Here is a 24,776-nt window from a genome sequence, read left to right as displayed (position 1 = left end):
TTGGTGAATGGCATCATCCTAAAGCTATTTTTAACAATGAAATATATGAGAATGTGGGCCAAAATACTTCTGTTGTATAGGCATCTATCCATACGTCCTCAGAGATACTGGGTACCTCTGGGTAGAAAGCACTTGCTTGCCTTTTGAAAATGCACAGAGCTGGCCAGCTCAAGAAAGAATAACTTGACCGATGCATTGCCCATTGGTTAATAGATACACAGTGAAAACACAAGACTTAAATCACATAGAAGATACTACTATCTATGCTTACATATTACACGTCATTTTTTCCACAAATTACCTCTCCTTCACAGTCAGTCAGTTCAGTTCAGTTGCTCAGTCATGTCCAACTCTCTGTGACCCCATGGACTATTGGCCTCCCTGTCCATCACCAAATCCAGGAGTTGAGTCAAACTCATGTCCATTGAGTCGGTGATGCCATCCAACCATCTCATCCTCTGTTGTCCTCTTCTCCTCCCGCCTTCAATCTTTCCCAGCATCAGGGTCTTTTCCAGTGAGTCAGTTCTTCACACCAGGTGGCCAAAGTACTGGAGTTTCAGCTTCAACATCAGTCCTTCCAATGAATATTCAGGACTGATTTCCTTTAGGATAGACGGGATGGATCTCCTTGCAGTCCAAGGGACTCTCAAGAGTCCTCTCCAACACCACAGTTCAAAAGCATCAATTCTTTGGTGCTCAGCTTTCTTTATAGTCCAACTCTCACATCCACACATGACTACTGGAAAAACCATAGCCTTGACTAGATGGACTTTTGTTGGCAAAGTAATGCCTCTGCTTTTCTTTAACAAAGGAGGCAAGAATACACAATGGAATAAAGACAATCTCTTTAACAAGTGGTGCTGGGAAAACTGGTCAACTACTTGTAAAAGAATGAAACTAGATCACTTTCTAACACCACACACAAAAATAAACTCAAAATGGATTAACGATCTAAACGTAAGACCAGAAACTATAAAACTCCTAGAGGAGAACATAGGCAAAACACTCTGCAACATAAATCACAGCACGATCCTCTATGATCCACCTCCCAGAATTCTGGAAATAAAAGCAAAAATAAACAAATGGGATCTAATTAAAATTAAAAGCTTCTGCACAACAAAGGAAACTATAAGCAAGGTGAAAAGACAGCCTTCTGAATGGGAGAAAATAATAGCAAATGAAGCAACTGACAAACAACTAATCTCAAAAATATACAAGCAACTTATGCAGCTCAATTCCAGAAAAATAAACGACCCAATCAAAAAATGGGCCAAAGAACTAAATAGGCATTTCTCCAAAGAAGACATACGGATGGCTAACAAACACATGAAAAGATGCTCAACATCACTCATTATTAGAGAAATGCAAATCAAGACCACAATGAGGTACCACTTCACACCAGTCAGAATGGCTGTGATCCAAAAGTCTGCAAGCAATAAATGCTGGAGAGGGTATGGAGAAAAGGGAACCCTCTTGCACTGTTGGTGGGAATGCAAACTAGTACAGCCACTATGGAGAACAGTGTGGAGATTCCTTTAAAAATTGCAAATAGAACTGCCTTATGACCCAGCAATCCCACTGCTGGGCATACACACCAAGGAAACCAGAATCGAAAGAGACACATGTACCCCAATGTTTATCACAGCACTATTTATAATAGCCAGGACATGGAAACAACCTAGATGTCCATCAGCAGATGAATGGATAAGAAAGCTGTGGTACATATACACAACGGAGTATTACTCAGCCATTAAAAAGAATACATTTGAATCAGTTCTAATGAGATGGATGAAACTGGAGCCGATTATACAGAGTGAAGTAAGCCAGAAAGAAAACCACCAATACAGTATAGTAACACATATATATGGAATTTAGAAAGATGGTAATGATGACCCTGTATGCAAGACAGCAAAAGAGACACAGATGTGTAGAGTGGACTTTTGGACTCTGAGGGAGAGGGTGGGATGATTTGGGAGAATGGCATTGAAACATGTATACTATCATGTAAGAAACAGATCACCAATTTATGTTTGATGCAGGATACAGGATGCTTGGGGCTGGTGCACAGGGATGATCCAGAGAGATGATATGAGGTGGGAGGTGGGAGGGGGGTTCATGTTTGGGAACTCATGTATACCTGTGGTGGATTCATGTCAATGTATGGCAAAACCAATACAGTATTGTAAAGTGAAAATAATAATAATAATAATAACAACAACAAAAAAGAAAAAATAAAATAAATATGCTGTCTAGGTTGGTCATAACTTTTCTTCCAAGGAGTAAGCATCTTTTAATTTCATGGCTGCAATCACCATCTGCAGTGATTTTGAAGCCCCCAAAAATAAAGTCTGACACTGTTTCCACTGTTTCCCCATCTATTTCCCATGAAGTGATGGGACCAGATGCCATGATCTTCGTTTTCTGAATGTTGAGCTTCAAGCCAACTTTTTCACTCTCCTTTTTCACTTTCATCAAGAGGCTTTTTAGCTCCTCTTCACTTTCTGCCATAAGAGTGGTATCAGCTGCATATCTGAGGTTATTGATATTTCTCCCGGCAATCTTGATTCCAGCTTGTGCTTCCTCCAGCCCAGCGTTTCTCATGATGTACTCTGCATATAAGTTAAATAAGCAGGGAGACAATATACAGCCTTGATGTACTCCTCTTCCTATTTGAACCCAGTCTGTTGTTCCATGTCCAGTTATAACTGTTGCTTCCTGACCTGCATACAGGTTTCTCAAGAGGCAAGTCAGGTGGTCTGGTATTCCCATCTCTTTCAGAATTTTCCAGCTTATTGTGATCCACACAGTCAAAGGCTTTGGCATAGTCAATAAAGCAAAAATAGATGTTTTTCTGGAACTCTCTTGCTTTTCCCATGTTCCAGCAGATGTTGGCAATTTGATCTCTGGTTCCTCTGCCTTTTCTAAAACCAGCTTGAACATATCGAAGTTCATGGTTCATATACTGTTGAAGCCTGTCTTGGAGAATTTTAAGCATTACTTTACCAGCATGCGAGATGAGTGCAATTGTGCAGCAGTTTGAGCATTCTTTGGCACTGCCTTTCTTTGGGATTGGAATGAAAACTGACCCTTTCCAGTCCTGTGGCCACTGCTGAGTTTTCCAAATTTGCTGGCATATTGAGTGCAGCACTTTCACAGCATCATCTTTCAGGATTTGAAATAGCTCAATGGGAATTCCATCACCTCCACTAGCTTTGTTTGTAGTGATGCTTCCTAAGGCCCACTTGACTTTACATTCTAGGATGTCTGGCTCTAGGTGAGTGATCACACCATCGTGATTATCTGGGCTGTGAAGATATTTTTTGTATAGTTCTTCTGTGTATTCTTGCCACATCTTCTTAATATCTTCTGCTTCTGTTAGGTCCATACCATTTCTGTCCTTTATTGAGCCCATCTTTGCATGAAATGTTCCCTTGGTATCTCTAATTTTCTTGAAGAGATCTCTTCACATTAGATTCCTTATAAATTTGTCATGCTACATACTATTCTGTCAATTAATTTCATTTGAACAAATGCTATTCAAGGAAGACATATGAGCCAGATCAGTAGGTTTCCATTTAAATGTATTACCTGGAGGGCCTGTTAAAGTCCAGAATGCTGAGCTTCACCCCTGGAGTTTCTGATTTAGTGTGTCTAGGGTGGAGCCCAAGAACTTGCATTTCTAACAAATATCCAGGTGATGCTGTTGTTGCTGACCTGAGGACCTCAGTTTGAGAACCACTACTCTAGCAATGCTAGTGGGTTAGATCAGCAGTTCTCAACTCTGGATGCACATTTTAATCATCTCGAGACTTTTCAAAAATGAAATTTTGAGTCCATCCCAGAGATAATAAATTATAATATTAGGGAATAGCCCACTAGAATCCCCACTTGTAGTTTTTAATGCTTTTCTGGTGATTCAAGGATGAATCCAGAGGTGAAAACAAAAGTTTTAGATAAACGCCAATTAATTTCAGCTAAAAAGTTTCTTAAAGAAGCAAATACATCTGACCCACATTCAGTAATTCTTCCTAGGGCGTGTGACCTTACATTTGTAACATGATAATACACAGTTAAAATGTGGAAATTACTTTCCTGGGCCTAAAGGAAAGAATGGAAAATAAAGAAATAAAACACTGTTCTCTCTCACAGTCATGGATTTTTGCAGCTTGGGTTATTTTCCAATAACAGCACCACATGAAGTAAGCTTGAGCAACACAGGAAGTAGAGAAGATGGTATCTTCTGGAAAACGATGTTAGAGAACCAAAAGGACTAACTACAGTGATCATAAAACAGTGATACTTAAGATGTAGATGCAGAGTTTGAACAAAATTTTTTTAAAACATGTTAGAGCAGAACAAAGCAGTATTTGTAAAATAATTGAGGTTTTGTATAATGTGATTTTAAATATGCACGTGGAACTCATATATTTGATATTATCAGTAGACATCAATCTACATCCCCCAAGTTTACATATTTCAAGTTAGTCAATATTTTTTTATTCCATTCACTCACTAATTTATTTGGATATTATATCATATTTAGGCATATAAGGAATTTTTGATTGAGACAACCAGTGATGTCTTTCTGAGGGAGATGGCCTTTGAACTGGCCTTCATACAATAACTAGGTATTCATCAAATAATTCAAGAGTAGAAAATCCCTTTAAGCAGAAGAAACCACAGAGGTGAAGAAATGCTAGTAAGAAAGTAAAAAGTAACTTGTGAGGATATGAAGATGAAAGGTAATACACTACAAGATTATGGAGCCTTTAACATCAGGATAAGGACATTTTCCTTTTATTTAGACAAGTTTCTAAATACTGTCTCTTCCAGTATTTGAAACCTGCTCATTTCTCCTCACCCCTCTTCATCCTTTCCTCCTATTCAAAGAGACCTTTAAACTTTCAAAGATGAGTCCAAATGGTGGCCTAATATCTGTATTGCTAGTCCTCATTTGAAATTACAGAACTCTACAGCCATAGTTTATTTTGGGGGCTCCAAAATCACTGCAGATGGTGAATGCAGCCATGAAATTAAAAGACACTTACTCCTTGGAAGGAAAATTTTGACCAACCTAGACAGCATATTAAAAAGCAGAGACATTACTTTGCCTACAAAGGTCCATCTATTCAAGGCTATGGTTTTTCCAGTAGTCATGTACGGGTGTGAGAGTTGGACTATAAAGAAAGCTGAGCACTGAAGAATTGATGCTTTTGAACTGTGGTGTTGGAGAAGACTCTCGAGAGTCCCTTGGACTGCAAGGAGATCAACCAGTCCATCCTAAAGGAAATCAGTTCTGAGCATTGCTTGGAAGGACTGATGTTGAAGCTGAAACTCCAATATTTTGGCCACCTGATGCAAACAACTGGCTCATTGGAAAAGACCCTGATGCTGGGAAAGATAGAAGGCAGGAGGAGAAGGGGACGACAGAGGATGAGATGGTTGGATGACGTCACCAACTCAATGGACATGAGTTTGACTCAACTCCTGGAGTTGGTGATGGACAGGGAGGCCTGGCATGCTGCAGTCCACGGGGTCACAAAGAGTCGGACACGACTGAGCGACTGAACTGAACAGTTACAGATGACCATGGGCAGTTAGAGATCCTGAAGAAATAAATTATCTGTCACATGAACTGAGTATTTCAATTATCTAGTGGTGTGTAGCAAACATCGCAACATTAGGTGGCTTATAAAAACAACTTATCTTGCATGATTCTGTGAACTGACCAGGCATTTCTTTTGCTTCAGATGATGTTGGCTGAGAGACATGAGAGCTAAAAATGGCTGCAATCACATGGCCACCTGCCAGATGGTTGCAAAGCCTGCACTTTCAGCTGGATGATTTACTTCTCCTCCAGACAGGATTCTCCACAGAGCTACTTGGGCTTTTTCGCAATATGGCATATGGGTTTTAAGTAGGAACATTCCCAAAGGTTAATGAGGAAGCTGCAGATCTCTTGGATACAATATCACTTCAGTTGTGTTCCATTCCAAACAAGTCAGAGGGATAGACCAGACTCAAATAGAGGGAAAATAAAGCCTACCTTTTGGTGGAGTGGCAAGATCACATTACAAAAGAGTACATGAGATAGGAGATAGAGCTGAGGCCATCTTTGAAAATATCATCTACCACACTTATTACACAAGTCTATATACTAACCCACACACAGAGACATCAAGGCTCAACAGTAAATGTGATGAAGAACTTATACAAAACAATACAACCTTTATATGCCATCTTAAAAACGAATAAGAAATTTTAAATTTGACTGAGAAAATAAAGATCTACCCTGATATTCATCAGGATGGAATAGCAGATACAGATAAAACCAGCTAGAAAGCTAGCAGCTAAATAGCAGATCCTAAATCATTTCAAATTCCAAGTAGCAAAGTAGAGTTGAGTTTTAATGAATAAATGTGATATCTATACTTTTTGTGAACACCTTTATTCTTCAACTTGATTATGGTACTGATGGTGATAGTAGAAGGATCAGAAGTAGAAGCAAAAAGAAAAACTTCATTTATTGAATTCTTCTCTACTGGAAGACATCATCTAATCCTCATCCAACATTTAATTCTCACAACCATCCTATGAGAAAAGTACTACCATCTAAATTTTGCAAAGACAAAAGGGAAGCTTGAAGAAATTATTTATTTTCCCCAAGGGACACTGCAAGTTGGAAAGACAGGGTTCCAATTCAGGGTTTGACTTTTTTTTTTCTATAAAAGGCCAGAAAATAAACATTTTTGGCTGTGTGGGTCACATGGTCTCTGTTACTGTTATTCACCTCTGTGGTTTTATCACAGAAGCAGCCATACGGCTTCCTTGATCGCTCAGTGGTAAAGAATTTGCTTGCCAATGCAGGAGACAGGGGTTCAATCCCTGGTTTGGGAAGATCCCACATGCCGTGGAGCAACTAAGTCTGTACACCACAACTGTTGAGTCTGTGCTCTAGAGCCCTGGAGCCACAACTACTGAAGCCTCACCCTACAACAAGAAGTCACTGCAATGAGACCCTCATGCACAGCAATGAAGAGTAGAGCCCTCTTGCCAAAACTAGAGAAAAGCCCCCACAGCAATGAAGACTCAGCAGAGACAAAAGTAAATAAATAGAAATTATATTTTTAAAAAGCACCCATAGACACTATGTAAACTAGTGAGCATAGTTGTTTTTTTAAAAAGTCATTTACAGAAAGAAATAGTGGGCCAGATTTGGCCTCCAGGCAAGAGTTTTCTGACCCCTGTTATTACTGAAGACTGATCTAAACTTCTTGACTCAGATTTTATGAAAAAATTGTCTCTATATCTTTACAGCTGATGCAACATCTAGCACAGAATCATGTGTTCACATGTACTCAATAAAAATAGTTGTTGGAATGACCAATAAATAATTCGACTATGTGAGTGTCTATTATTTCCTAGGCATTATTATAAGCACTTGTTGTATATCACTGAACAAAATATAGAAATCCTGGTCTATGAGTGGTTTAAAAATCTTTAAAGTGCTCAAATTATACAGTGTGTCTGTATTCTACTGCTGCCATAACAAATTATCACAAACACAATGGCCTAAAACAACAAATTTATTATCTTACTATTCTGTAGGTCAGAAGTCCAACATGAGTCTCATCAGACTAAAATGAAGCCCTTGGCAAACCTGTGTTACTTTGTAGAGGATCTGTTTCCTAGCTGATGATGATTCTTGGCACAATGCAATCCCTTAAACACAGATCCCCACATCTCAGAATGAGCAAACTTCACTGAGTCATTCTCCTGCTGCCATTTTTCTTTCTGACTACACCCAAATGTAGTGAGGGGGTTCTCTGATTTTAAGGACTCATGTGATCAGATTCAGCCCACGTAGATAATTCAGGACAATCTCCTTATTTTAATCACATCTTCAAAGTCCCTTCTGCCATGTAAGGTAACATATTCACAGGTTCTAGAGATTAGGACCTAGACATCTTTAAGTAACCATGATCTGTCTACTACAAATATCATCACAACTTTTTTTTTTTCATCACAACTTTATACTCAATCTGATGAATTTGATTTTTGCCGGTGGACAATATTTCCAGTGAGCTGATACATAATACAAATGCTATTGACATGTGTGGTAATCCATTCATATTGAATAGAATTACAGCTTCTTTAGCTTTGCCCAAACCTGATAGATTTATGCCTAATGATTGAGTCAGTCCTAAATGAGATAAGAGTGTCTCAAAAATTCTTACCTAACATTAAAAACATTAAAAGCAAGGTATTTTTTTACCATAAGCCTGACACATCGGGTAGGAATGTTCCATTTTGAACACATACATTGCCCTGGGTCCTGCCTAAAAATAGGATTCCTACATGTGCCTGACCATGACGTGTTAGCCCAGGCCATTTGACTAGGCCTCTGCTTTGGTTTTCTGACTTATCTTTCAATCCCATTCATTGATTAGAATGTTAACTGAAACATTAGATAGAATAAAGCTGACATCTTCCTTGACCCTTGCCAATCTATTCAATTGTGCTTATGTTCCAGGCACTCAGGTCCTCTTCCAACTGAGATGGACCACACCCAACCATAACCCAAGACTCTCAGCTCCAGGAAAGCCACTTACTCAAGATTCCTAATGACAGTTCAGTTCAGTGCAGTTGCTCAGTTGTGTCTGACTCTTTGTGACCCCATGAACAACAGCATGCCAGGCCTCCTTGTCTGTCACCAACTCCCAGAGTCCACCCAAACCCATATCCATTGAGTCAGTGATGCCATCCAACCATCTTATCCTCTGTCATCCCCTTCTCCTCCGGCCCTCAATCTTTCCCAGCATCAGGGTCTTTTCAAATGAGTCAGTTCTTCACATCAGGTGGCCAAAGTATTGCAAAGTTTCCACTTCAACATCAGTCCTTCCAGTGAACACCCAGGACTGATCTCCTTTAGGATGGACTGCTTGGACCTCCTTGCAGTTCAAGGGACTCTCAAGAGTCTTCTCCAACACCACAGTTCAAAAGCATCAATTCTTCGGCGCTTAGCTTTCTTCACAGTCCAACACTCACATCCATACATGACCATGGGAAAAACCATAGCCTTGAATAGATGGACCTTTGTTGGCAAAGTAATGTCTCTACTTTTCAATGTGCTATCTAGGTTGGTCATAACTTTTCTTCCAAGGAGTAAGCGTCTTTTAATTTCATGGCCACAGTCACCATCTGCAGTGATTCTGGAGCCCAAAAAAATAAAGTCTGACACTGTTTCCACTGTTTCCCCATCTATTTCCCATGGAGTGATGGGACCGGATGCCATGATCTTCGTTTTCTGAATGTTGAGCTTTAAGCCAACTTTTTCACTCTCCTCTTTCACTTCATTCAAGAGGCTTTTTAGTTCCTCTTCACTCTCTGCCATAAGGGTGGTGTCATCTGCATATCTGATTGATATTTCTCCTGGCAATCTTGATTCCAGCTTGTGCTTCTTCTAGTCCAGCGTTTCTCATGATGTACTCTGCATAGAAGTTAAATAAGCAGGGTGACAATATACAGCCTTGATGTACTCCTTTTCCTATTTGGAACCAGTCTGTTGTTCCATGTCCAGTTCTAACTGTTGCTTCCTTCTGCATATAGGTTTCTCAAGAGGCAGGTCAGGTGGTCTGGTATTCCCATCTCTTTCAGAATTTTCCACAGTTTATTGTGATCCACACAGTCAAAGGCTTTGGCATAGTCAATAAAGCAGAAATAGATGTTTTTCTGGAACTCTCTTGCTTTTTCGATGATCCAGCAGATGTTGGCAATTTGATCTCTGGTTCCTCTGCCTTTTCTAAAACCAGCTTGAACATCTGGAAATTCACGGTTCACATATTGCTGAAGCCTGGCTTGGAGAATTTTGAGTATTACTTTACTAGCATAATGGAATATTACTCCGTCATTAAAAAGAATGCATCTGAATCAGTTCTAATGAAGTGGATGAAACTGGAGCCTATTATTCAGAGTGAAGTAAGTCAGAAAGAAAAACACCAATATAGCATATTAACACATATATATGAAATTTTAAAAGATGGTAATGATGACCCTATATGCAAGACAGCAAAAGAGACACAGATGTGAAAAACAGTCTTTTGGACTCTGTGGGAGAAGGTGAGGGTGGCATGATTTGAGAGAATAACATTGAAACATGTATATTACCATATGTGAAATATATTACCAGTCCAGGTTCAATGCATGAGACAGGGTGTTCAGGGCTGGTGTACTGGGATGACCCTGAGGGATGGGATGGGGAGGGATGTGGAAGGGGCTTCAGGATGGAGAACACATGTACACCCATGGCTGATTCATGTCAACGTATGGCAAAAACCACTACAATATTGTAAAGTAATTAGCTTCCAATTAAAATAAATAGTTTTTTAAAAAGAAAGTTGTTCCTGTAAGAATTTTAAATAAGTATTTTCAAAATTCTACGGTCATCTACCAGGATATCATATAATCCCTTCTTAGTGTATCTTTATTAATAGTTTAATTAAAAATTAGCCATGTAACCCTTGGATTAAAGGCAAGAAAAAAAGTCTATGAGATACCATTTTTGCATGGCTACCATTGGAAAATATGCTCTTCTTGAGCCAGAGGAGAAGGTTTCAACAGAGTTTCAATGACCATGAAACTACACTATAATCTCGTGATTCTCAAATTTTAACCTGCACACAAATCCCCCAAGGGTTTTGTTCAAAATTCACATTCTGATTCCATAATTGTAGGATGGGTCCTGAAAGTGAATTTCTAACAATTTCCCAGGTAATGCTTAAGCTACTGGTCTGCAGACCATATCTTGGGTGCCAAGGTTTTCGTAGACATTGCAAATATCATCAGTGAAATTTCTAATGTAAGCTGCCACTGTATTTCTCCTATGCCAATAGGTTTAGAGATTTTCCCTATTAACACCTTTTACTCAAGAGGATAATTGCTTTGATAACCAGTTTTTAAAGAGACTGAACCTTGTAGTTAGTTTGAATTTAATCACTATACAAAATGTGGCTTATGCAATGATTAAGAAATGATAATATCCCTGGCAGACAGAGAAATTATGTTTAAGCTACACTTTTCCTTTAAAAATTCCATTTTCTAAGACTCAATTGACATGCAGCTTTTGAGAAATGTTACTGAAGACATCATAGCCTGTTAGTGATACAGTGTAGAATCCAACAGTCCCACTCAAAGCAAAGCTGACATGTCCATAAGAATAAAACAGATTCTCATCTCATGTGAGCATCTCCCAATAATGAGATAGCTCTTGGGATAATCTGCCTGACCAGGAGAGCCAATCCTGACAGCCCTTAATTTGTAATGACAAATTGAAGAGCCTTAAAAGTAAAAGTAGCTGTGTTTTTCCAGTGCTTGCCCTATTAGATTTTAGGCATGCCCTAGACGTATAAAACTGCATTCTCACCAATCCATTTTCATGCACCTAAAATCACTTATTTGGGCTAAGGATTCAAGAGTATAATTTCTAAACCAAAATGATAGATGTACAGTCATTACACAGCAAAAAATTCTTCTATAGCAGTATTCAAAATCTGCCAGCCCTCACAAAAAATTTGAAAATTTTCCCCTTTGTTCTCAGTTTCTCCCTGCTTTAATCATTTGATATACTGTATAAAGTTGTGCATATACTAAATTTCAATTAGAGAAATCTTATTTTAAATGCAATTAAAATAAGTTAGTGTTTTCTGTGATGAATCCTATGTAAAGAAATAAATTCTTCTTTATGAATAGTCATCTCCAAACACCTGCTAACATATTTTGCAAGTTCTATGTTCATATATCTCTTTATTTCCATGTAGACTATATCTGTATGTTCACTTTATACATGACTCTAAATATCTCTTTTATGTTTCAGTCAAGGAAAGGGAAACTAGCACCCATGGTATGGAGAAGTACCTGGGCTAGCAAGAGCATGAGGTGGTTACAGGCCTCAGGATTACAAGGGCAAGGGAAGAGATCAATTTCCTAGAATCCAGGAAGACCAGTGGTTGTACACAAGGGCCACTCTATGCCCTTTAATATGGAAATACAGTCACTTCCCTCCCACTGGTCAAATCTCATCTCAACTGATGATATCCATAGAAGTCAGACTTCTAAAGCACAGAACATAGTACATAAGCATGGAGATGGAGCTTGTGGGACCACACAAAGAATACTAGGCACAATGGAAGGTACAAGTAGTATACAGGAAATACAGTAATTGAAGGAAAATTCACTTACGAAATGTCAAGAACACTGATCTCTCCGTCAGCAACTCCAGAAGGTCAGCAGCCAGAGTTTGATGCTCCAGTTAGGAGACTGGATGGTCCATCTCTGTAGAATGACAATGAAATGAAAAGCTAGATTAAAAACTTGGAAGATAAAATTGAGAAAAATTTTCCAAATGTAAAGCAAAAGACAGAAATGAAGAGTGACAGAAGAAAAGTAAATCAAGCCAAGAGTTTCAACATACAACATGACTATCCATAATATACTTCTAGAAAGAAAACTTAAACTCAGGAGAGTTTTTCCAAATGGATTTTCAAATTGAAAGGACTCACCAAATACCAACACAACAGATTAAACCAGGCCCTCATCAAAGGAACATTACAATGGAATTTAAGAACACCAGGAGACAGAATTTCCTGATGGTCCAGTGGACAGGACTCCACGCTTCACTGCTGAGGGCTCAGGTTCAATGCCTGGTCCCTACTTGGGGAACTAAGATCTCACAAGTCCCATGGTACAGCCAAGAAAAGGAACACTGGGAGATAGTGAATATTCTTCTAGAGGAAAGGTTGGGGGGTAACCAGGTCCGATACAAAGGATCAGAAATCAGACCACTTCTAACCTTTTAACATCAACACAAGAAGCTAGAAGGCAATGGAGTAATGACTCCAAAACTTTGGGGAACATGGTATCTAACCTATAAACCTACCTGCAAGCAAACTTCAAACCAAATAAAACATTTTTCAGGTGTGTAAGATCTTGAAAATTTATCTCTAAGCATCTTTTTTTCCATTTAGCTACTGAAATAAGTGTTGTACTAAAATGGAATGCGTAAACCAGAACAGAGGAGGAAACAGGATGTAGGAAACACAGATCTCAGCGACAAAGGCACCTCAGAACAATTCATATGCACCAGGCACAGAAAGTGTTAGTAATCAGTTCAATTTACAACTTAACAAAATATCTCGTGTGTTTGAATACATTAAGGGGAGGTTTAGATAATTTGGGAAAGGAACTGAACTAGTGAGAAGTACATGAAAAATAAGTAACCATAACACAAGGCAATTATTAGGTTCAGGGTAAAATATTCTGTAAGAAACAAAAAATGATTCATAATATATTATGTAATTCAGCTATGGATAATGTTTACATAGTTACACTAATGTAAACATTGAAGATTGCACTAACGTAACCTATCATATAACTATATTGCCAGGACAGAATGGCAGGAAATCTTAATATATGTGCACGGAGAGAAAAGAAAGCTAAATTATTTTCCTTTCTAAGATGTCAATCAGCATATTCAAATCTTGGAAATCAAAAAGTCAAAATGAAAAAATGCTATTAAAAAATGGAAATAAATACCCAAAGATGCAACTAAAATACTACTGATTTTTTTCTGTAATAATTTATGCAGAATTAATGTGTGGAAATATATTTTTGTATTTAAATTTAGTGAAAATTTTAAAGTAAATTAAAATATGAAAAATGATTTTCAATATTTTAAGTTTAAATATCAATACTATAAAGAATGTGCTTCTGTCATTTTTGAGGTATGGCATCTCACAAATTACAGTATGCAATTCTCATCTTTCTTTTAATGATTATTTTTTAATATGCTTATCAGAAAGGGGAAATGTCTGTTATTCTTGCTGTTTAATTTAAAAAACTAAAGTGATTCTCCCTATTGTTATGGTTAATAAAACAAATACAAAACCTAGAAGCATCTTTTTGAATTTGTACAATTTGTATCATACTGATGAATCTCTGTATTAGAATTATATTGTCATGATTAAAACTCCTTCTGAAAATACATATAGCCCCTATCGAAATGCTGGAATTTTGAAATAACTGAAACTCATTGCTATATAATAGAGGAAAATTATAAACCTTATTTTGTAAGACTAACATTCTGTATGAAGATTCTGATGACTAAGTTCTAATAATGATATTTTTCCTAAGACAATTTAAAGACTGTACTTTACAATTCAAGTAATGTTGCTTCAATATGCCAACACTATAGTACATCACCAATACAATTTTCAGGACTTCCCTGGTGGTCTAGTGGCTAAGACTCCAGGCTCCTAATATAGGGGGCCCAGATGCGAACCCTGGTCAGGGAGCTAGATCCCAAACAACACAACTAAAAGTTCACATGCCACAACTAAGATCATCCATGCTGCAATTTTAAAAGATCCTACATACTGCTGCTAAGACCCAGCACAGTCAAATAAATAATGAGATACTTTTTGAAATGTGATTTTTCTCATCCACTTTGTATGCGTGCCTGCATGCTCAGTCACTAAGTCGTACCTAACTCTTTGTGACTCCCATGGACTGTAGTTCTCCATGCTCCTCTCTCCATGTGACTTCCTAGGCAAGAATACTGGAGTGGGTTGCTATTTTCTCCTCCAGGGGATCTTCCCAACCCAGGGATCCAACCAGTGTCTCCTATATGACAGGTGGATTCTTTACACTAAACTGCCTGGGAAGCCCCTTCACTTTGTATAATGTCCTTCAAAATCTATGATAATAAAAATTTATCTTGCTCATTTCAACATTCTCCTAATTAGGACAAAAGAAGTGGATGATGGGTGCATATTTAGTTAAGTGAGTGGACATAATATGAGAACTATGCTAACAAAATTTACAAAGGTTTACCTGCAATTCATTTGCACAGTAATTTGAAAAGAATCTGTTACTGCTTTCATCATGCAAAACAAAAAGGAAAACCAAAGTGGTAAAACATTATGATAAATTCATACATTTTACAGTGAAAAATAGTAGTATCAGGTTCTTTGATGCATTTTTAATCCTGAAACATATCATATTTAACTTTTAGCTAATGCTGATATTCAAAATGATGATAGTATTTGAGTGTGGCAATTAATCTTGCACCTGGTTTATTTTCAGTTTCAAGGCACTATTTCCAATGTTTGTGATCCAATCCCAACCTGGTTTCTTAACAAATAGAACAAATGAGGGGATGGATCCAGTAATTAAAAAAACCTCCCAACAAAGAAATGACCAGGTCTGGATGGCTTTACTGGTGAACACTACCAAATATTTAAAGAAGAATTAATACTAATTCTCCTTGAACTCTTCTAAATTTAAAGAGAAGGCATGATCCTTCCAAACTCATTTTATGAGGCCACCATTACCCTGATACCAAATTCAGACAACACTACAAAAAAAAAAAAAGAAAAGAAAAGAAAATCACAGACCAATATCTCAAAATGAACATAGATGCAAAAATATTCAAAAAACAGCAAACTAAATTCAACAGTATATTAAAGTATCATAAAGCAAAATAAAGTGTGGTCTATCCCTAAGACGCAATGAGAGTTCAACACATGCAAATTAATATAATAAACTAAAGTAACAAAATGAAGTGTAAAAACCATATGATCATCTCAATAGATACAGTAAAAGTATTTGATAAAATTCAGTATTCATTCATGATAAAAAAAAACCTCAACAAATTAGGTATAAAAGAAATATAACTCAACATAATAAAGGCCATGCATGCCCACAGCTCACATCATACTTAACAGTGAAAAGCTGAACATTCTTACCATAAAATCAGGAATAAAGCAAGTATGTATGATCTTATCACTTTTATTCAACATGAAGTCATAGCCAGAGTAATTAGGCAAGGAAAACATAAAAGGCATCCAAATCAAAAAGGTAGAAGAAAAATTGTCAGTGTTTGCAGATGACATAATCTTCTACATAGAAAACCATAAAGAGTCCATCAAAGACTGTTAAGAGTTTAATAAACAAATTTAGTAAACTCATAAGATACAATATCAGCATGCAGAAACCAATTTTGTTTCTATATGCTAACAGTGAACTGTCCAAAAAAGACCTAAATAAAACAACTCCATTTACAATAGTAAAAAAAAAAAAATACTCAGGAATAAACTTAACTTAGGAGATGAAAGATCTGTGCAAGATTTGTGCTATAAATGGCAAGATTTTATTCTTTTTTAAGCTTTAGCAGTAGTCTATTGTGTGTATGTATGTGTGTGTGTATGTATACAAACACCACATCCTTTGTATCCAACTGTTAATGATGCTTGAGTGGTTTCCATGTCTTGGCTATTGTAAATAATGCTGTGACACTGAGGTACATGAATCTATTCAAATTACTGTTTTAGCTCTTTTGGATATATACTCAGGAATGGAACTGCAGAATCAAATGGTAACGCTGTTTTTAGCTTTTTGAGGAACCTGCATACTGTTTTCTGCATTGGCAATACAAATTTAGATTTCCACCACCAGTGTACATGAGTTCCCTTTTTCACATATCCTCACCAACATTTGTTATTTGTGTTCATTTGTTTAAATTTATTTTTTATTGTGGGATAATTGCTTTACAGAATTTTGCTGTTTTCTGTCAAACCTCAACATGAGTCAGCCATAGGTATACATATATCCCCTCCATTTTGAACCTCCCTCCCATCTCCCTCCCCATCCCACCCCTCTAGGTTGATACAGAGCCCCTGTTTGAGTTTCCTGAGCCATACAGCAAATTTCCATTGGCTATCTATTTTACACATGGTAGTGTAAGTTTCCATGTTACTCTTTCCATACATCTCACCCTCTCCTCCCCTCTCCCCATGTCCACAAGTCTAATCTCTATGTCTGTTTCTCCATTGTTGCCCTGTAAGTAAATTCTTCAGTACCATTACTTCTGGGCTTTCTATCTTGTTCCATTGGTCTATATTTCTGTTTTTGTGCCAGTACCATATTGTCCTAATGACTGTAGCTTTGTAGTATAATCTGATCCAGAAGGTTGATTCCTCCAGCTCCATTCTTCTTAAGATGGCTTTGGCTATATGGGGTCTTTTGTGTTTCCACATAAATTGTGAAATTTTTTGTTCTAGTTCTATGAAAAATGTCATTGGTAATTTCACAGGGATTGCATTGAATCTGTGGATTGCATTTGGTAGCCTAGTCATTTTCACAATATTGATTCTTCATACCCAGGAACATGGAATATCTCTTCATCTGTGTATGTCATCTTTGACTTCTTTCATTAGTGTCTTATAATTTTCTGTGTACAGTTCTTGTGTCTCCTTAGGTAAGTTTATTCCTAGATATTTATTTTTGTTGCAATGGTGAAGGGGATTGATTCCTTAATTTCTCTTTCTGATTTTTCATTGTTAGTATATAGAAATGCAAGTGATTTCTGTGTAGATTTTGTGTCCTGCAACTTTACTGAATTCACTGATTACCTCTAGATACTCTCTTTAGGATTTTCTATGTATAGTATCATGTCATCTGCAAACAGTGAGAGCTTTACTTCTTTTCTGACCTGGATTCATTTTATTTCTTTTTCTTCTCTGACTGCAGTAGCTAGGACTTCCAGAACTATGTTGAATAATAGTGGAGAAACTGGACACCCTTGTCTTGTTCCTGATCTTAGGGGTAATGCTTTCAATTTTTCATCATTGAGAATAATGTTTGCTGTAGGCTTATATATATGGTCTTTATTATGTTGAGGTAGGTTCCTTCTATGACAATTTTTTGAAGAGTTTTAATCAGAAATCAGTGCTGAATTTTGTCAAAGGCTTTTTCTGCATCTATTGAGATTATTATATAGTTTTTATCTTTCATTTTGTTAACATGGTGTATCACATTGATTGATTTGTATATATTGAAAAATCCTTGCATTCCTGGAATAAACCCAACTTGATCATGGTGTATGAGCTTTTTGATGTGTTGCTAAATTCTGTTTGCTAAAATTTTCTTGAAGGCGAAGGTGAAGTCGCTCAGTTGTGTCCGACTCTTTGCAACCCTGTGGACTATAGCCCACCAGGCTCCTCAGTCCATGGGATTCTCCAGGCAAGAATACTGGAGTGGGTTGCCATTTCCTTCTCCAGGGATCTTCCCGACCCAGGGATTGAACCCAGGTCTCCCGCATTGGAGGCAGACGCTTTAACCTCTTAGCCACCAGGGAAGCTTTTTTCATCTATGCTCATCAGTGATATTGGTCTGTAGTTTTCTTTTTTTGTCTTGTCTTTGCCTGGTTTTGTTATCAAGGTGATGGTGTCCTCGTAAAATGAGTTTGGAAGTGCCCCTTCCTCTGCAATTTTTTGAAAGAGTTTTAGAAAGATAAGTATTTATTTTAGTTTTGTCACTCAGTTGTGTCCAACTCTTTGTGACCCCATGAACCACAGCACGCCAGGCATCTCTGTGCATCACCAACTCCCAGAGTTCACTCAAACTCATGTCTATTGAGTCAGTGATGCCATTCAAACATCTCATACTCTGTCGTCCCCTTCTCCTCCCACCTTCAATCTTTCCCAGCATCAGGGTCTTTTCAAATGAGTCAGTTCTTCGCATCAGGTGGCCAAAGTATTGGAGTTTCAGCTTCAACATCAGTCTTTCCAATGAACACAGGACTGATCTCCTTTAGGATGGACTGGTTTGATCTCCTTGCAGTCCAAGGATAGGCATTAGCTCTTCTCTAAATGTTTGATAGAATTCTCCTGTGAAGCTCTCTGGTCCTGGGCTTTTGTTTTTTGGGAGATTTTTGATCACAGCTTCAATTTCAGTGCTTGTAATTGAGCTGTTCATAATTTCTATTTCTTCCTGGTTCAGTCTTGGAAGATTAAACTTTTCTAAGGATCTATCCATTTCTTCCAGTTTATCCATTTTATTGCCATATAGTTGTTTATAATAGTCTCTTATAATCTTTTGTATTTCTTCATTGTCTGTTGTAACCTCTCCTTTTTCATTTCTAATTTTGCTGATTTGATTCTTCTCTCTTTTTTTCTTGATGAGTCTGGCTAAAGGCTTGTCAATTTTGTGTATCTTCTAACAGAACCAGCTTTTACTTTTATTAATCTTTACTACTGTTTCTTTCATTTCTTGTTTATTTCTGCTCAGATATTTATGATTTCCTTCCTTCTACTAATTTTGGGGGTTTTTTGTTCTTCTTTTTCAGTTGTTTTAGGTGTAAATTTAGGTTGTCTATTAGATGTTTTTCTTGTTTCTTCACGTAGGATTGCATTTCTATAAACTTCCCTCTTAGAACTGCTTTTGCTGCATCCTATCCGAGGTCAGGGGCAGCGGCTGAGAGGAGTTACCCCACGTCCGAGGTCAGGGGCAGTGGTTGAGAGGAGCAACCCCATGTCCAGGGAGTGGCAGCTGCACAGGCACAGGAAGGCCAAGAGGAGCTACACTCCACATTCAAGGTCAGGAGGGATGACATTGTCCAAGGTAAGGAGCAGTGGCTGTGTTTTGCTGGAGAAGCCATGAAGAGATATCCCATGTCCAAGGTAAGAGAAATGCAAATAAGATGGTAGGTGTTGCAAGCAAGCATCAGAGGGCAGACACACTGAAATCATAATCACAGAAAACTAGCCAATCTGACCACATGGACCACAGCCTTGTCTAACTCAATGAAACTAAGCCATGCTGTGTGGGGCCACCCAAGACAGATGGGTCATGGCGGAGAGGTCTGACAGAATGTGATCCACTGGAGAAGGGAATGGCAAACCACTTCAGTATTCTTGCCTTGAGAACCCCATGAACAGTATGAATAGACAAAATGATAGGATACTGAAAGAGGAACTCCCCTGGGCGGTAAGTGGCCAATATGCTACTGGAGATCAGTGTAGAAATAAATCGAGAAAGAATGAAGAGACAGAGACAAAGCAAAAACAACACCCAGTTGTGGATGTGACTGGTGATGGAAGCAAGGTTTGATGCTGTAAAGAGCAATACTGCATAGGAATCTGGAATGTTAGGTCCATGAATCAAAGCAAGTTGGAAGTGGTCCAACAGAAAATGGCGAGAGTGAACGTTGACATTCTAGGAATCAGAGAACTAAAATGGACTGGAATGGGTGAATTTAACTCAGGTGACCATTATATCTACTACTGTGGGCAGGAATCCCTCAAAAGAAACGGAGTAGCCATCATGGTCAACAAAAGAGTCTGAAATGTAGTACTTGGATGCAATCTCAAAAATGACAGAATGATCTCTGTCCGTTTCCAAGGCAAACCATTCAATATCACGATGACCCAAGCCTATGCTCCAACCAGTAATGCTGAAGAAGCTGAAGTTGAAGGGTTCTATGAAGACCTTTAGAAAGTGAAAGTGAAGTCGCGCAGTCATGTCTGACTCTTCGCGACCCCATGGTCTGTAGCCTACCAGGCTCCTCCGTCCATGGGATTTTCCAGGCAAGAGTGCTGGAATGGGTTACTTATGGCCAAATTCAGACTTAAATTGAAGAAAGTGGGGAAAATCACTAGATCACTCAGGTATGATCTAAATCAAACCCTTTATGATTATACAGTGGAAATGAGAAATAGATTTAAGGGACCAGATCTAATAGATAGAGTGCCTGATGAACTATGGACGGAGGTTTGTGACATTGTACAGGAGACAGGGATCAAGACCATCACCATAGAAAAGAAATGCAAAAAAGCAAAATGGCTGTCTGAGGAGGCCTTACAAATAGCTGTGAAAAGAACAGAAGTGAAAAGGAAAGATATAAGCATCTGAATGCAGATTTCCAAAGAATAGCAAGGAGAGATACAAAAGCCTTCCTCAGCGATCAATGCAAAGAAATAGAGGAAAACAACATAATGGGAAAGACTAGAGATCTCTTCAAGAAAATTAAAGATACCAAAGGAATATTCCATGCAAAGATGGGGTCGATAAAGGACAGAAATGGTCTGGACCTAACAGAAGCAGAAGATATTAAGAACAGGTGGCAAGAATACACAGAAGAACTGTACCAAAAAAGCTTCATGACCCAGATAATCACGATGGTATGATCACTCACCTAGAGCCAGACATCCTAGAATGTGAAGTCAAGTGGGCCTTAGAAAGCATCACTATGAACAAAGCTGGTGGAGGTGATGGAATTCCCATTGAGCTATTTTAAATCTTGAAAGATGATGCTGTGAAAGTGCTGCACTCAATATGCCAGCAAATTTGGAAAACTCAGCAGTGGCCACAGGACTGGAAAAGGTCAGTTTTCATTCCAATCCCAAAGAAAGGCAATGCCAAAGAATGCTCAAACTACTTCACAATTGCACTCATCTCACATGCTAGTAAAGTAATGCTCAAAATTCTCCAAGCCAGGCTTCAGCAATACGTGAACCGTGAACTTCCAGATGTTCAAGCTGGTTTTAGAAAAGGCAGAGGAACCAGAGATCAAATTGCCAACATCTGCTGGATCATCGAAAAAGCAAGAGAGTTCCAGAAAAACATCTATTTCTGCTTTATTGACTATGCCAAAGCCTTTGACTGTGTGGATCACAATAAACTGTGGAAAATTCTGAAAGAGATGGGAATACCAGACCACCTGACTTGAGAAACTTATATGCAGGTCAGGAAGCAACAGTTAGAACTGGACATGGAACAACAGACTGGTTCCAAATAGGAAAAGGAGTATGTCAAGGCTGTATATTGTCTCCCTGCTTATTTAACTTATATGCAGAGTACATCATGAGAAACGCTGGGCTGGGAGAAGCACAAGCTGGAATCAAGATTGCCGGGAGAAATATCAATAGCCTCAGATATGCAGATGACACTACCCTTGTGGCAGAAAGTGAAGAGGAACTAAAAAGCCTCTTGATGGAAGTGAAAGAGGAGAGTGAAAAAGTTGGCTTAAAGCTCAACATTCAGAAAATGAAGATCATGGCATCCGGTCCCATCACTCCATGGGAAATAGATGGGGAAACAGTGGAAACAGTGTCAGACTTTATTTGGGAGGGCTCCAAAATCACTGCAGATAGTGATTGTAGCCATGAAATTAAAAGACGCTTACTCGGAAGGAAAGTTATGACCAACCTAGATAGCATATTACAAAGCAGAGATATTATTTTGCCAACAAAGGTCCATCTGTCAAGGCTATGGTTTTTCCAGTAGTCATGTATGGATGTGACAGTTGGACTGTGAAGAAAGCTGAGCACCGAAGAATTGATGCTTTTGAACTGTGGTGTTGGAGAAGACTCTTGAGGGTCCCTTGGACTGCAAGGAGATCCAACCAGTCCATTCTGAAGAAGATCAGTCCTCAGGGTTCATTGGATGGACTGATGCTGAGGCTGACTCTCCAATACTTTGGCCACCTCATGCAAAGAGTTGACTCTTTGGAAAAGACTCTGATGCTGGGAAGGATTGGGGGCAGGGGGATGACAAAGGATGAGATGGCTGGATGGCATCACTGACTCGATGGACGTGAGTCTGAGTGAACTCTGGGAGCTGGTGATGGACAGGGAGGCCTGGCGTGCTGCAATTCATGGGGTCGCAAAGAGTCAGACACGACTGAGCAACTGTGCTGCACTGATGCTCCTATTGCCATTTTCTTAATTGCTTGGGGTTGATTTTGCAGATATTTTTTTCTTCTCTTGTATTTCTTGACTATATAAATTCCTCTAACATTTGTTGTAAAGCTGGTTTGGTGGTACGGAATTCTCTTTAACTTTTGCTCATCTGAAAATCTTTTTATTTCTCTATCAATTTTGAATGAGATCCTTGCTGGGTACTGTAATCTTGATTGTAGATTTACCCCTTTCATTACTTTAAATATATCCTTCCATTCCCTTCTGGCCTGCAGAGTTTCTGCTGAAAGATCAGCTGTTAATCCTATGGCTTTCCCTGTATGTTACTTGTTGCTTCTCCCTTGATGCTTTTAATATTCTTTCTTTGTGTTTCATCTTTTTTAGTTTGATTAGTATGTGTCTTGGCATGTTTCTCCTTGTGTTTATCCTGTATGTGACTCTTTGTGCCTGTTGGACTTGACTGACTCTTTCCTTTTTCATATTGGGGAAATTTTTCAACTATCATCTCTCAAAAATTTACTCATAACCTTTCTTTTTCTCTTCTTCTTTTGGGACCCTTATAATTTGAATATTGGTGTGTTTGATATTGTCCCATTGGTCTCTGAGACTATCCTCAGGTCTTTTTATCCTTTTACTTTATTCTGCTCTTTAGAAGTTATTTCAACCATTTTATCTTCCAGCTCACTGATTCGTTTTTCTGCTTCAGATATTCTTCTGTTGATTCCTTTTAGAGTATTTTTAATTTCAGTAATTGTGTTGGTTGTCTCTGTATGTTTACTCTTTAATTCTTCTAGGTCTATGTTAATTGATTCTTGCATTTTCTGCATTTTGTTTTCAAGGTTTTTGATCATCTTTACTACCATTAAACTGAATTCTTTTTCAGGTAGTTTGCCTATTTCCTCTTCATTTATTTGGATTTCTATGTTTCTAGTTTGTTCCTTCATTTGTGTAGTATTTCTCTGCCTTTTCATTATATTTTTTAATTTATTGTGTTTTAGGTCTCCTTTTCCCAGGCTTCAAGGTTGAATTCTTTCTTCCTTCTGGTTTCTGCCCAATTAAGGTTCGTTTGTGTAAGCTTCTTATAGGGTGAGATTTGTTCTGAGCTTTTGTCTGTTTGTTTTTTTCCTCTGATGGGCAAGGCTGAGTGAGGTGGTAATCCTGTCTGCTGATTATTGTGTTTGTATTTTTATTTATTGTTTAGATGAGTTGTCCTGTACAGGGTGCTACTGGTGCTGGTGATGCCAGGTCTTATATTCAAGTTGTTTCCTTTGTGTGAGTTCTCACTATTTGATACTCCCAAGGGTTAGTTCTCTGGTAGTCTAGGGTCTTGGAGTCAGTGTTCCCACTCCAAAGGCTCAGAGCTTGATCTCAAATATAATTTGAATCCACTTGTCAGTCCTGCAGCAAAGTTGGTTTACTGCCTCCAGGTTGTGTGAGGGGAAAGTACAGCATTTATTGCAGAGTATGGATGGAGGAGAAAGGGTGGCTCAACCCCAAAGACCACAACTCCCCTATTTGTGTTCTTTTTGATGGCAGCCATTCTGCCAGGTGTGAGGTGATTTGGAGTTTCTGATTTGCATTTCCCTGAGATAAATTGTGCTTTACTTGTAAAGAGATACCATAGACAAAGGAGACAGATAATCTAAACATCTTACAACTATACTATATATAATTCATATATTACATGTGTATTACATAGGGCATATAGTTAAATTTGCAGTGATTGGTAATTTGATCTTGATTCTAAATTTGTGATAACTGGCTTTAAAAAGTATTACTACTTTGAGTCTATTTCTAAGTTTTCTCCCCCTAATATAATCACACTGTAAGAAATAAATTTCTATTCAAACTCTGACTCTAGATCAGTAGTTGTTCTTTACAAAGCTTATTTACAAGATTATCTAAATGTAGATACAGTTGTTCAATGAGCATTTTTTTTGTTTCTAATTCATTATAGTTCTGTCCTTTAAAAGTAAAGATAGACATGTAGATTGAGAACTATTCAAAAGACATTGTTTCCTTTCTTTATATAATTTACAATCTTTTCATTATACACCCAACATTTTTATCATTCATGTGCTATGTTCCAAGCATTTTGGTAAGAGTCACTTCATGAATAAAATGTAGCAATGTCTGTAAAATTTGTAAGAAGTATACCTCAGGCGTACTTGAAATAGAGCACATTTTTGACACGTCACACCAATAATAATTCATAATCTAGGGGCCTTTTTTCAATCTTATATA

This window comes from Capra hircus, assembly GCF_001704415.2.
Source record: "Capra hircus breed San Clemente chromosome X unlocalized genomic scaffold, ASM170441v1, whole genome shotgun sequence".
Lineage (NCBI taxonomy): Eukaryota > Metazoa > Chordata > Mammalia > Artiodactyla > Bovidae > Capra > Capra hircus.
The sequence above is the reverse complement of the archived record's forward strand: the minus strand, read 5'-3'. Positions refer to the sequence as shown.